The sequence below is a fragment of the Capsicum annuum genome, chromosome 1 (genome assembly GCF_002878395.1).
Source record: "Capsicum annuum cultivar UCD-10X-F1 chromosome 1, UCD10Xv1.1, whole genome shotgun sequence".
Classification (NCBI taxonomy): Eukaryota; Viridiplantae; Streptophyta; class Magnoliopsida; order Solanales; family Solanaceae; genus Capsicum; species Capsicum annuum.
The window spans coordinates 245,446,999-245,461,356 of NC_061111.1; positions in this window are offsets into that span (position 1 = coordinate 245,446,999).

A 14,358-nucleotide genomic window follows, 5' to 3' on the forward strand; every position below is an offset into this window, starting at 1 on the left:
ACTAAAAATTAAATGTAAGAGCGGAATGACAATACCAAATTTTAGAAGTATTCGAAGGTTGCGACTTTAGAAACTTACATTCGTACTTTGTAATTGCAAAATTAAAAAAAAAATAAAGTGAGCACTTTAGGAAATATTTAGAATATTTGAGAATTGAGAATTGAGATTTGAGAGAGAATGAGATTTGAGAGAATGAAAAATTCTGTGAAAACTGATTTGAAAGTGTAGGGTATTTATAAGATTTTTTTTTGGGTTTAAAAAAATATTTTAAATAATTTTATTTTTTTTAATAAAAGTGGGCTAAGTAGCCGTTTGGACCCAAAAACGGCTATATAGCCGTTGGCCCAACGGCTACTTTAGGGCCCAACGACTCAATTCTAATTTATTTATTATTTTAAAAAAATTCGGGTCGGGTCGATTAACCGGCGGATCTGGACCGGTTTTGGTCCGTACCGGATTAACTGGGCCCAAAAAATTAACCCAACCTGGGACCCGATATCCTACAGCCCGTGGGCTGATCGGGCCTGATCAAACCGGGTCGGGTTTACTAAAAGGGTCGGGTTGGACCGAATCAACCCGGCCCGTTTGACACCCTTATTTCAAATGAAAAGTGTAAGCTCACCTATGGTTAGGTAAACAGACACTTCTTCCTCTTTATCAAGCTTGCGAGAAAGAGTCACAGCGCGCCATAGATGCGCCAAAAGGCTTGTAGAGAAAACCCTCTCAAAAAATGCTGGAACTTCAATTTTTTCAAATAATTTCTCATCATCCATATTCAGGAAAATAAATCAGAAGATTCATTTTCTCAGGAAAATAACGTTCTAAAACTGAAATTTTAGAAATAACTTTGAATCCACGAGAGATTTTAAACCAAGAATTGAAGAAATGCCAAAAAGACGTCCCACCACCTAAGCTATGATTCATAGTGCATACAATAAAAAGATCATCAATCAGCTCCGGTATTTGAACCCCAAACAAAGACTTAGTAACACATTTAAAATTTCAAACATTATTCAATGGGGAAAGATGGTGAACAATAATTGGTACACATGTAGAATCAAGAATAATAGATATAGTTAATTTCGGAGCTCTAGCATGGATGAATTTCATGCCAGCATTATTACAGGTGATGAAGAAAGAAATGGCATCATCATCCGTAATTTTAATGATCGAAAAACGACCAGCTAAGGAAGGAAAGAAGTGTAAGGTGTGAGAAAGGGATGTTTTTAAGTGGTCAATATTATTTTCTTGTTTTGGTTTGTGGAAAAAGAGACCTTTTTGGATAGTATCACGAAGGAGGAGTTGTAAATCCCATGGTGTCATTTCAATTTTAGAAATTTTTGGGATATTTTTGTATGAATTTGATTCATTTAATGTTGCTCCAACTAAACAAGTGGAAATTATTTGAATTTCTTCCATTTTTTAGGAAAGGCTATGAGGAAGAAGAGAGTGGCTTTCCTGGATGGATTCAATAATTCATTTAACCCAATGATATAGGGAAAGTGCTGGGCATGGTAGTATAGTATTAAAAACTTCTGTTAGGTAAATTTGGTTTTCGGTTTTCAAAAATATTATATCATTATCATACTAGATTAATTCATTATGATTATAGATTAATTCATTATGATTCGTTATTCCTAAGTTTGGTTTTGATATATTATAGTATAATATAAATCGATTATCATAATTTGTTTGCCTTTAATTTTTCAAGAAATGTTTAAACTATATCATAATAACACCTTATATATGTAGTAATATTCAGAAGAAAGTATAAGTAATTTTTTTCATTAATTAATTAAACATGTAGAAATATTCATAAAAAACTACAAGCAATTTTCTTCTTATTTAATCAATTACACCTGAAGAAATATTCAAATGAAAGTAAGCAATTTTCTTCTTTACACGTGTAAAATATTCAAAAGAACGTATAAGTAATTTCTTTGCTAATCAATTACAAAAAAGAAATAATATTTTAATCAAAATAAAATATTCAAAATACCAACGTAACGTCAAAACAATTAATTTTATAGTATTCCTACTTTTTGTGTGAAAATGACTCATTTGATGATAGTTACTCCAACTAAACATGTGGAAATGACATGAATTTGCACGTGGTGGAGTCACAGGCAATGAAGATGATTTAATTGAATTCTTTTAAGCCAATGATTAGGGAAGGAATGGGTGGTACAGTATTATAGATTTTGGTTAGGTAATTTTGATTTTTGATTTTAAAATAAGATATTATTATTATATTAAATTAATTCAGTATAGTTTGACATTTTTAAGTTTGATATCGTCATTTTGCGGTGCAATGAAAAACGATAATCATAGTTTATCCTACTTTGACTTTTCAAGAAATTAATGTCTAAATTATATCACACACACACAAACACATATATATATAAACTGAATACAAAAAAAATATTAAAATGGCAACGCACATTAAATATCATAATACTGAAATCAAAATTTCAAAAAAAATTTATAAGATAAAGCGGTATTTATCGTATCATACCCGTAACACTACCCTACATAATATAACTTGATGTATTTTTAACCTATACCATCTTGTCCATTTTTCTTATTTTTTGCAATCCAAATAAGCATCACGATAACTTTTCTAGTTATATCTGTTATTTTATGCCTGCTTTGATACTCAAAAGCTTATTTTTTTGGTATGTGGCTTAGTTAAAGGACATCCCTGCAAGAATTCAAAATGGAGTCTAATAATATGAGGTTCATCTATTATTATTCTCATAATTTCTTTTTATTCGCCACATTTTAGTTTACGAGAATTAGTTTGATTAATTTTTAAAACTAAATTGAATTAGGTTAGTTTAATGTTTTAGATTAAATTTAGATATTCAAAAATTATATAATAAATACTTTAAGTTGCAGTCCTTCTTAGGGCTGTTCAAAACCGAACCGTAACCGTTAACCCAACCACAAAATTAGTTTATTGGCTTATCGGTAATTGGTTATCGGATTAATGGTTGGAGAATGGATCAAATTTTTATAATTAATGGCTTATTGGTGCGGGAACGGATTACTCAATTTTCTTATTGGGTAAATCGTTAACCCATTAAGAATTATTATCATTATATTTTTACCCTAGATATTTAAGTAACTTTTGTCAATCCAGCATATAAAACTCCATTTATTGTTCTATTCACTTCTTAATTTAGAAAATAACATGCCACTTCTTGTGACGTCTAACCATAAAATGCAGTCAGACTCCCTAAAATGTAAAGAAAATCTGAAATTAATTCTTAAATTAAAACATAAATTATTCTTGACAACACAAATGATTGCAACAAAAATGAAACAATCCAAATGTGTCCTTCACAAAGTTTGATACAAACCATAAAAATTCAAATAATATTGAAGTTTTGATTTTTCTGTCAATCCAGTAATTAAAAATGTTTCTACAGAAATTTTAGGTCTAAAATAAAATTCTTATTTGATTCTATGTTTTAATCTATTAAATAACTACACGAACAAAACTCAAGAAGTCTAAAAGATTGATAAATAGATCAATCATAGTATACAAACAACCTAGTCGGTGAAGAAACAGAGGAACTATCAATAATCTCTTGATATTTTATTGTCTCTTAAATTTATCCATTACATCATCCGATAACCATCCGTTAATTGTTAATCTGATACCGAACCAACCGTTATCTTATTAGGTAGCTAGTGGATTAATATATTTAAAAGCCGATAACCAAAAAGCCAAACCGCTAAACATTATTATCCAATTGATAAGCAGCCCTAGTCCTTCTCATATTAATATGAAAAACTACATTTTAAAATATTGATCAAAATTCATGTGTTTTGACTCTCAATAAATAAAATTTGACAAGTAAAAAAGAATGAAAAAAGTACACTTTTTTTCAATGTCCTTCATATTGCAGGACTATTGAAAAGTTGTATGTCTTTCAAATTGGAATGTGATTAATGTAAGGGCTTGATTATGTAAATTTTATATTTTTATCTGCTTCGATCATTTTATCCCTTCCTGTGGTTATTGTGTGATGTTTCTGGAGTGTGGGGATGGTGCATGATTTTCAATGCATTATGATGTGGTTTGTGCGAGTTTGTGGTTTTTGAAAGTTAAAAAGGCTTTATAGTTGACTTCGGTCAATATTTATTATTTTGTGTGTTTGATGGCAAAACGGACTACTTCAACAGATCTGAAACGTCGATTTTGAATTGGTAGCATGGTTGATGTGTTTTTATGGCTTGTATATCTCATTTCGATCCTACATTTGAAAGATTGTGAAACTAGGTCTCGCGGGTCAATTTTGTGAAAACAAGCTCTTTTCAAAAATCTGATGTCATAATTGAGTCCAGAGCGTCGAATTTAATAGGATCGCATAGTTCATTTATCTTCTCAAAATTTTGGATGAATTCCGAGGGGTCAGTGGAGATTTGAAAATTTTTCAAGTTCCAGCTAGTGCAATCTCTAAAAGCGGCACTTGGGTTGCTTTAGTTGTGGCCGCTGAAACAGAGCCATTTCTGCTTAAGAGAAAGCCGGTAAAGCAGATTGGACAGCTTGCGGGTACCGCTAAAGCGACACTTGACCTCTTTAGCGGTGACTGCTTAAGCGGTCAAGTGGCTGCTTAAGCGGTCATGCCTGGGTAGTATAAAAAAAAATTTCTCATTTTTCTCCCATTTTTAAGGTTTTGAGCTTCGGGTTAAAGGACTTTTCGGTGATTTCTCCCATTTTCAAGCTTGAGTAAGCTCCAAATCACTATTTTAATTACTTTATTTTGATTCTTGTCATCTAAAATTCATAATTTCGTGATTTCGAAAGTGAAATTTGAAAATTTTAGCCTAGAAGGCCTAAAATAGCATTCTTCTATTTAAACTCCAATTTCAACTCGTTTTCACTTTGATTTTCTTCTATGAATTTCTTTAATCATGATAAAAGTTTTTATGAATAAGAATTTTGATTCTATCCTTGATTTTCGAAAATCTATTTCAGGGGTCCGTTTTGACTAGAACTCAGAAATAGATAACATGGATATCCTTGGTGTTCTTTTAACGCGTAGATTCTATATTTTCATAATTTAGTTGGTTTAGAGGCCATTTGAAAGGGGAGATCTTCGTGATTGAAGCCTTGAAACCGAAATTCATCATTCAAGGCAGATTACTATTTAACTTTCTTCATACTAGGCTGGGTAATTAATATCTTATATAAAAGCATGTTTTGGGTATGGAAATGAATCATGAAAATAGTGTTATTATTGTTATGTACCCGTGTGGGAGCTTATGTTGTTGTTATTAGTGGTTTAAGACTACAAGTGATATGTGTGGCCCGTGTGGGGATCTTATATGATATTGTTGGCTTTGTGTATAGATTTGATTGTTTTCTTCCTGATAGAAGTGTCTAAGTTGGGATTTATGTGGTATCAATTGTTAATAGAACTTTATTGAAGGGAAGAAAGGCTAAGGTTTACAATATAATCTGAAAAACATAAAACTAACTAAAACAAGAGTAGGCTATATATACATAGCCAATAACCTAAAGGTCCATAAACTAAAGGCCCAATAACATATGGGCTAACATCCCCCCTCAAACTCACAATGCAACAGCAATAAGCATTAAGAGTTTGTCACACAAAAAACGAAATCGAGATGCCGACTGAGCCTTCGTAAAAAGGTCAGCAATCTGCAAAGACGATGGAACAAAAGGAAGCGATATGGTCCCGAGCTGTAAATGATGATGGGTGAAGTGACAATCAATCTCAATGTGCTTCGTACGCTCATGGAAGACAGAATTCTTTGCAATTTGTACCGCACTTTTGTTATCACAATGCAGGGGAGTAGGCATAGAAATGTGAACCCCCATATCTGCAAGAAGCCAACGTAACCAAATAATCTCACATGTAGTCACAGCCATAGCATGATACTCAGCCTCCGTGGAAGATCTAGAGACAACATCTTGTTTCTTGCTCTTCCACGAGATTAAGAGTCTCCAAGAAACACACAAAAACCAGTGGTGGATTTACGATCATTGCGATCTCCATCCCAATCAGCATCACTATAGGCTCGCAACTCGAGAGATGACGTCGAGGGAAACAAGAGATTCTGAAACTGAGTGCCACGAAGATACCTTAGAATACGAAGTACAGCTCCCCAGTGCACAGAAGTAGGAGCAGTAACAAACTGGCTAACAACATGAACTGCATGTGCTATATCTGGACGAGTAACCGTAAGGTAAACCAAACTACCCACAATAGTCCGATAAAGACTCGGATCTGATAATGGAACACCATCACTAGGAGAGTAACGTGCATTGATTTCAAGGGGAGTATCTACAGTCCTGTTGTCAGAAAGACGCGCCCGTGTAAACAAGTCAGATATATACTTAGTCTGAGAAAGAAGATACCCTTTCTTAGACTGAGCCACCTCAATACCCAGAAAATAACGCAGCAAGCCCAAGTCCTTCATTGCAAATCGATGAGCCAAATCATGCTTCAATAACTCAATACCACTATGATCATCACCAGTAATAATCATATCATCTACATATAAGGACAATAGAATTCGCCCTGCACTTGTACATCTAACAAACAATGCTGAATCATGGTTACTCGGGACAAATCCAAGGGAAGTAATAACAGTGGAGAATTTCTCAAACCAAGCACGAGGGGCTTGTTTGAGACCATATAAAGCTTTTCGAAGCCGACAAACTTCACCTGGCTGGTGGTCAATACCTGGGGGAGGAGTCATATAAACTTCCGCGTGGAGATCACCATTCAAAAAAGCATTCTTGACATCCATCTGAAATATCTTCCACTGTCGAACAGATGCAACAGCAATCATAGTGCGAACAGTCGTCATCTTTGCTACGGGGGAAAAAGTCTCCTCATAATCCATACCATATTGTGGTGAATACCCTTTTGCCACAAGTCTTGCCTTGTATCGCTCAACAGACCCATCAGATTTTGTTTTTATCTTATACACCCATCGACAACCAATCGCATGCTTACCAGGTGGGAGAGTAACCAAATCCCATGTATGTGTATGATGAAGAGCAGCAAGTTCCTCAGCCATAGCATTCTGCCAAAGAGGATCAGACACAGCCTCTCTATACGACTCAGGTTCAGACAAATGATGTATGTTTGCAATAAAGGAAGCAAATGAGGCTGAATATGTAGAATAGTAAAAATCTGGCAGTTTGGTGGACTTACAAGGTCGAGTAGACCTCCTCAGAGGTGGTGGGTCTCCAGTCTCAACAGTCGAAGGAGCAGACTCAGGCACAGGCGAGGCTGAAGCACTATCAGGTGGCACACCAGATGGCATGGATGAATCCGGAACTGGAACCTCTATGTCAATCCCAAAGGGATCAATAAGCCGAATATCTGACTTTGTCACATCATGGGTTTTAGCTGGAATGGAATAAAAAGGAATATGTTCCAAAAAAGTGACATGTCGTGAAACATATAATTTCTGACTTACAGGATCATAGCAACGATATCCTTTTTGTCCAATACCATACCCCAAAAACACACATATAGCTGATTTTGACCCTAACTTATTTCGTTCAACATGAGGACGAAGAACAAAGCAAGTACATCCAAAAACTCGTAATGCAGAATAATTCGGCGGGTGACCATATAGTTTCTCAAACGGAGACATCCCTGAAGTCAATGCAGTAGGAATACGATTAATCACATATACAGCAGTTAGAACTGCTTCTCCCCAAAAAATACTCGGAACCTCTGCAGACAAAAGTAAAGAGCGTGCTGTCTCAACAATATGACGATGTTTTCTTTCTGCCAGACCGTTCTGCTCAGGAGTGTCGGTACAAGATGACTGGTGTATGGTACCATCAGAGGCAAGTAACTGAGTGAAGTCATTAGAGGTATATTCACCCCCTAAGTCACACCTGAAACACTTTATCACAGCCGAATGTTGTGTTTTAACAAGGGCTCTAAAGTTGTTGTAAATGCCAAAGAAATCAGATCTGCGTTTCATAAGATACACCCAGGTATAACGAGTATAGTCATCTATAAACGAAACATAATAGGTCGATCCACCCTTAGTGGATACTGGCGCTGGTCCCCATACATCAGAATGAATAATATCAAAAGGAGCAACAGAATAAGACACACTTTTATTAAACGGTAAGGCAGAAAATTTTGCCAGTTTACAACCACTACAATCTGAAATATCACTAGTGTTCACATGACCCAAAGCACCACTAGAAACCAAAAAACGTAAACGTGAAACTGACACATGTCCTAATCTGGAATGCCAAAGATAAAACTGAGAAGACAAAGGACTCAAACGAAAAGAAGATAAATCTATGCTAGAGGCAGCAACTACAGACACTTTGAGATTCTCCAAGACATAGAGTTCCCCCAACCTACGGCCGGTCCCAATCACCCTCTGAGTGTGTTGGTCCTGTATAACACAAACAGAATCAGAAAAAAACACCCAATTACCAGCCTTACACAACTGACTGACCGAAACAAGATTTAAAGCAAGTTTGGGAATGTAATAAACATCAGAGAGGACAATGTGAGGGGTAGTAACAGAACCAACACCCTCGACTAACATAGGTACAGCACTCGCGGACATAACAGAGATTGGTGAAATGGGTGACAAAGAACCAAACGATGACAAATGAGGCGACATGTGATGAGACGCACCAGAATCCAATATCCACAAGGAGGAAGGAATACCTGAGGTACTAGAAGAAACTGAACCCGAATGAGACATAGATGCTGACATGGCCGTAGGATTAGAAACGAAGAACTGTCTGAACTCTTCGAAAACCTGGGGATCCAACGCAGAAGGTGGCATAGTGCTAACAGACTCAACATCTACAGATGGTGCAGCAGCAGCGAACTGTGGGCGTGACGGATACTTTTGCTGCCCATATTTCTGTTGCTGCCCAGATTGAGGCTGTTTGACCTTGTTAAGTAACAACGGACACTGAGCCTTCCAATGATTTTTCTGTTTGCAGAATGCACACTCATCAAATGCAACTTTAGGAGATTGTCGAGTCTGAGTACGTGGTGGCCTAGACTGATCAGTTGAAGCAGCAAACACGACAGGAGTAGTAGTTACTTTAGACCCTTTATCCACTTGAGACTTGATACGAGTCTCCTCTGTAATCAGTTCATGAACTACAGAATCAACAGTAGGGAGGGGAGATCGATGAAGGATTGTTCCACGTAGGCCCTCAAAGTCAGAACGTAGTGCCATCAAAAACTGAACCAAGCGTTGCTCTTCCCGTCTAGCAATGTACGGCCCAAAACCTTTTAACTCTGCAGATTCAGTAAGTGCCAATTGATCCCACAAATCCGACATGGCAGCATAAAAATCTTGAATACTGAGATCATGCTGTTGAAAAGCACGGATATCATACTCCAACTGGTACTGCTTAGCAAAATTAGACTGAGTGTACAGTCTTTCCAAATGATCCCAGACCTCCTTTGCTGTGTCATACTTAGCCAATTGCATACCAATTGACTGAGTTACAGAATTGTTGATCCAAGTGATAATCTTGGAGTTATTAGTTTCCCATAAGTCCACCAACAAATCAAAATTTTCAGTTTTATCATCGATAGGTCTTGGTTTTACTCCAGTGATATAACCCCACATATTCTTCCCACGAAGAAAATTCTTCATGACATAACTCCAATATGCATAGTTCTTACCATCTAATTGAGTACTAATGGACTGGAGAGAATCATCCTTTCCAGTCATTGTAAACACAGCAACACACAAACAATTCAAAAAACAAAAAGATGCAAAACCCTAGGTTGAACAATTCCGAACGAACAACAATGGCAGCAAGCAAAAGAACGAAAGACGAACAATACCAGACAGCAAACGAAGACAGCAACGAATCAATCCAACCAAAAAAACCCAACGAAAATAGCAAACGAATACAGCAGCACCTCAAAAAAATTCGGGGCTCCGCCCCGAACCCCGGACGGAGGCGCGCTGCCCCCCGTACCCCCCAGCGAACTCACCGCGGAGTTCGATCCGCACAGTAGGTGCCTGCTACAAAATCTTCAACCAACAAATCAAAGGACATGGATCGAACTAGCTTTGATACCATGTTAATAGAACTTTATTGAAGGGAAGAAAGGCTAAGGTTTACAATATAATCTGAAAAACATAAAACTAACTAAAACAAGAGTAGGCTATATATACATAGCCAATAACCTAAAGGTCCATAAACTAAAGGCCCAATAACATATGGGCTAACATCAATGATATATTACTTTCATATTTCACTCTAATGGTACAAAACTTATATTGGATCATAGATGATTGCCCTATTGAGTGAAATTTTGGCTCACATACGTGTATGTTGATTGGATTTGAGATTCTCATTCTAGTTTAGTTGTGAGCATTATATTCTCATTTCATACATATATTTCATGAGACATTGGTACCATTGTGGGAATACTCATTTTTCTGACAAAAATGTCACACCTTAAAAAACCTTCTGCCGTAGCCCACGACTCGAAGAGGAAATGTCACTAGTATGTCCTATTTTACCAAGGTTAAAACAAAATATGACTTATGGACTCTAAAAAAATTAAAATTTATACAAAGTCGCCACCTAATTTTTAAGAAAAATAAGAAAACTTATTTATTAACATGTATCACTAATGTTTTTTAGTATGCGAAAATCAATTTAAGATTCTAGGTAAGGGTTCGAGTTATTCTGAAGGAAAGGGGTTAGACACCCTTCAAAAGCCACAAATATGGTACCCCGCTAGACTAAATTTATCAAAGAGGGAGGAGATAAAAAAATAATTTTTTAAAAAATAAAAATAAAATAATGTGAAAAATGTATGTATATTAAATATATGAGAAAAGTTTATTGTTATGAAAATATGTAAATAGTACGTATAAAATGCACAAATTTCATGTGAAAAGAAAAGGTATTTTGCGACATGTAAAAAGAATAGTATCTTTTATGTACTAAAAAGAAAAAATATTTTTCAAATAATACTTTTATTTGATCAAAATTGCAAAGAAAAATAAAGATTCATTTGAAAGAAAAAGACTACATAATATGTAAATATGTGAATTAACTTGATTCTTTTATGTATATATTAATTGCCTAAGTTTTGCCTAAATATGCGATAAGAATTATGTAAATAAAGAACATCCCCACCCGACACCCCCAAAGTAAAATTTCCACTATAATTTTATCTTTATGTACAATTATACATACGAGAAATAAAATACAAACATAGAGCTCAAAAAACATGTATAAGTGCTAGATAAAGTAATAAAATGAACAAATAATTATTAAAGTAAGTAGAATTATGTGAACATGCATGTACATATAAAAATAGAATTTTGTTATAAAGTGGGCTCAGATTAAGTTTTAGACGCGTCATGGCTACGAAGTGGTTGTTCGACTAATCGGCCATCCTAAATCGCCTTGCCATGATACGAATCATAAAACTTTTTATGTTATCGTGAAGTTATGAAGATTTCGTCATCGCCCAAGTTAATTTATTTTGGTACGTATTTGTATATATAATGTCCGTCTTTTTTATTTAGGGAAGACATCAAAAATCAATGAAGAATTTCTTCATTGGCCAAGTATTTATTTTGATTAAAATATATATACTTGAGAAATAAAAATTCATCTTTTGTAATGGGGTGGCCTCGAAAATTCGATAAAAAAATATTGTCATCGACCAAATTTAATTATTCTTATTACGTATTTGTATACGTAATGTCCAACTTTTATTTATGAAGGCCTCAAAAATCGATGAAAATTTTTTTCATCAGCCATATATTTATTTTGATGTAAAATAATTAAACTTTGAGAAACAAATATCCATCTTTTGTAATGAGGTGGCCTAAAAAATCTGATGGAGAAATATTGTCCTCAGTTTGTTTATGTTAAGTATTTGCAGATGTAATATCTGTCTTTTTATTTGGGAAGGCCTCAAAAATTAATGGAAAATTTCTTCATAGGCCATATTTTAGTGGTGTTCATGTATTTATCAAGGACAAAATTATCCAAAATCAGTCAAGATATAGCTAGAAAACCCATCTATAGAGTGAATCTTTCAGGTGCAAATCGAGCAAGATAAACAAATTAGTAATAAAAAATATAGCAACAATGATGGCAAAAACAAAGATCAAAATCATGGATAAATAATAATGAGTAGATTCAACCATAAAAAGAAAACCATAACAATAAACAATTATAATAATCAAAAATGAAAGAAAAATCCTAAATCATGATGGTGTTGGCGTTGCTTCAACGGCGGATGCCGGAGAAACACAAAATTTGTACAAGAACCGACCAGATCTGGTCCATTTTCGACAGGCAGTGGTGGCAACTTAGTGGTCAAAAAAGGGAGCTCGCCCACCGGTGTCCAAATCAAGCGAGGCGCGGCAATTAAGGGGGAAAGGGAAAAAGGGGTGGCACAGGCAGAGGTTTGACTGGAACTCGCTGGTGTTAGTGTTGCCGGAGAGGTGGTTTGGTTCGGGTGATCCACCGGCGGCAATGGTGGTTTCACCAGTGGCGACTGAGAAAGAGAGTGAGGAGAGAGGAAAGAGGGTGGTGGTCGTCGGTGGAAAGAGGAAAACGGGGTTGTAGTGTGTTGGTCGCCGGAGCCTATTCACCGGAGCTCTGACATTGATGACAGTAAAGACATATATAGAGAGAGAGGCGCGTATTTTTTTTTTTTTTGGTTTATTGTGTGTGTTTGTGTATTTTTGTGTAGGTTATGAGAGAGGAAAAGAGGGAAGAAAATATGTGGAGTGAAAAATCTAATTTTTTAGTGTGGGTGAGTGAATACGTGTGTGAATTGTCTCCAAAAATATTAACCCACCACTACTTATTTATGATAAAAAAGATGGTACATCTTATTATCCAATGGATAAAAAGATGCCCTTCTTTTTTTTTTATAATAGCATACCCTTTGGTCCTTAGGGTATTGACCAAAGGATTTTTATTCTTTTGATCAAAGAATAAAGTTATTATCCGAAGGGTGGTGTCACTGAGTTGTCATTGTCAAATGTGATAAGTCATTATGTGTAGTCATTGTTGGATGTGACAAGACATTATTATGTGATTGTTATCGGATGTGACAAGACACTAAATTATTGTACTGTGTATTGAAATAACTGATCTGACTCAACTTTTGTGGGTTGTAATAAATGTACAAAATGTAGGTATTGATATGTAATTACAGAAAAATATAAAGAATATTAAAATTATTAAAAAAAATTAATTATTTTAAAAATATTATAAAAATGTGATGTCATGTTGTATACGTGTGCAGATGATTGTGAAATTTAAAATGATAATGAATTGATAAAAAATTTTAATATACACAGAATTATTAACAAATTATGAAAAGTAAAAATATGGCAAAAATTCTAAAGTAAGTATAATTAAGAATTGTACAAAAAAGTGAAAATTGTGTTTCGCGTTCTTTAACGATCAAAAAGTCTAACAGCATTAATTTTAAGCACGTAGAGAAAAAATTGGTAGTCAAAAGTTGTCCCTTTTCATTTGAGGATGATATAGAAGTCTTCAAATGAAATTGTTGACGTGTAGTTAATTTTGCTTGATAAAAATGATTTTTGATGACAATTCGATCGAACTCTAATTTAGAGTTGCCCACAAACTCGAGTTGCATGAGGATCAGGTCGATTATAATTAAAATAAATAGGCAAATTACTTCTTGCCTTGTTATTAGGGGTGGATGATCATATGAAATGATTATTGAGAGAAGGACTATTTCAGAATGGGAGTGTATGCTCCTTTTTAAATTGCCCTAGTATCGGGCTGTGAGATGTTGGGAATTCAAGGTTGTGCACTTGCTGGGGAGAAAAATTGATTATGTGATTGTGATGATCGAATTCTTTATAGAGCTTCCTACATATCTCGAGTGTCACAAGAATCAGGTCAATGTAATTCGAATGAGAAAATAGAGAAATTTTTTAGAAGGTCCTCAAAATTTGCCCCAGTGTAAAAAAATGTCTTCTTGTTTTGGAATTGTATTTTTGGTTGAAAATATGCATGATGTCTCTGATTGTTTACGAAGACTTGAGGATGAATGACATCTCCGATTGTTTACGGGAACTTGGGGATGAATGTCGTCTCTGATTGTCTATGGAGACTGTTGTGATAAAAAAAAATGAAAGATGTATTTGATTGTTTGTGAAGACTATGAAAGATGTCTTCAATTGTCTACGAAGACTGATGTTGATGAATGAAAGATGTCTCCAATTTTCTACGAAGACTAATGTTGATTGTCAAAGATGTCTTCGATTATCTACGAAGACTTGATGTATGACATCTCCAATTGTCTATGGAGACTAATGTTGAATGATGATGCCTTC